We start from the raw sequence: 1594 nt of genomic DNA, 5'->3' as shown, positions 1-1594 counted from the left end.
CCACCGGCTCCCTGGCACTCCTCCGGTGTTAGAAAATGTGGGCAGAAAAACGGAGAAGGTCCTACCCATTTTGCAGAAGGAGTCTTTTACTGCTTCAGGGACCTAGCAGGTCTTGGACGTGTCTTTCTCTCCGTGATAACAGTCTCTCCAGTCCGAGGGCGTAAGCTACAGGAGTCCTCCACGGCATATCTGATAGGAGCCACGGACGACATGGAGAGGAGGGCAGATAGAGCAGAGAGGGGGAGAAGCAAGCTGGCAAAATGGCGTCGAGTCTTCTCGCACTCCCCCTTTTATGACTTCATTCACGGAGGCGTAGTCCTTCTTCCCTGAAGCCTGGGAGAACCACAGCTCTCTGGGAAGAAGAAAGCTGGACAACATGGGAGCATCCGGTTCCTCCATGTTGAACCCAGGACACAGGTCCATCCTGGATTTGGGCTCCACCTTCACCACTGTCCCCAAAGCCGTGACCAGTTCCCTGTGCAACACCAGGGACATCTCCTACCCAGCATGTGCTGCACAGCTATTTCTCTTACTCTTTTTCTTTTTGGCAGAGTTTTGTCTCCTCACCATCATGGCCTATGACCGCTATGTTGACATCTGCAGGCCATCTGCCCTGCACTACGAGACCCTCTTGGGCAGCAGAGCTTGTGTCCACATGGCAGCAGCTGCCTGGGCCACTGGGTTTCTCAGTTCTCTCCTACAAACTGCAAAGAGATTTTCAGTGCCTCTCTGCCAGGGCAATGTCCTGGACCAGTTCTTCTGTGAGATCCCCCAGGTCCTCAAGCTCTCCTGCTCACACTCAGACAACCACCAGGAAGTTGAGCTTCTTGGTCTTAGTCTTTCTTTAGCATTTGGCTCTTTTGTGTTCATGGTGGTGTCGTATGTGCAGATCTTGAGGGCTGTGCTGAGGATGGCCTCAGAGCAGGAACACCACAAAGCCTTTGCCACCTGCCTCCCTCACCTGGCCGTGGTCTCCCTCTTTGTCAGTACTAGTGTAGCGTAGTAGTTTGTAGTACTAGGTAGTGTTTGACTACCTGAAGCCCCCCTCCATCTCCTCCCCATCCGTGGACCTGGTGGTGGCAGTTCTGTACTCGGTGGTGCCTCCAGCAGGGAACTCCCTCGGCTACAGCATGAGGAACCAGTAGCTCAACGTTGTCCTGTGGAATCTGGTGACTGGTGCTTCCCAGAAGCAATAAATAGCCTGTTCTCAGCTCCCGTCACTCGTAAGTGGACTCATGGCTGGCTCAGACTCTCTTTTGGACTTGGTTTGGTTTGGTTTGTGGGTTTAGATTTTTCTTTGTTGAAATCACATTGTCCACAAAGACATGTCACTATTCAGCCTGTTTCTACCTCAGGCTCTACCTGTCTGGTGTGACCCAGGACTTTGTGAATAAGCAGTGATGCTCTCTGTGTGTTCCACAAAGCACCCACGATCCTGCTGTGACACGTTGCTCCCAGATCCTGTCTCTGATCCTCGTCTGGAGCTGTGGGGGTTGATGCTGGTGGGCAGAGTCCTGCAGCAGCAGCAGGACCAGAGGAGCAGCGCTGATAAACCATTTGCATTGAGGAGTCCATTGTCTGTCATCACCTGCAG

The 1594-nt window shown here is 52.9% G+C and overlaps 1 pseudogene; it reads left to right on the top strand.

The window, feature by feature from the left end:
* Positions 1-397: 397 nt before the first annotated feature.
* LOC104488423 lies at positions 398-1169 on the top strand (annotated as a pseudogene).
* Positions 1170-1594: the final 425 nt, after the last annotated feature.

Source organism: Buceros rhinoceros, unplaced genomic scaffold (genome assembly GCF_000710305.1).
Source record: "Buceros rhinoceros silvestris isolate BGI_N320 unplaced genomic scaffold, ASM71030v1 scaffold26514, whole genome shotgun sequence".
NCBI classification, from domain to species: Eukaryota; Metazoa; Chordata; class Aves; order Bucerotiformes; family Bucerotidae; genus Buceros; species Buceros rhinoceros.
The sequence above is the reverse complement of the archived record's forward strand: the minus strand, read 5'-3'. Positions and strand labels throughout refer to the sequence as shown.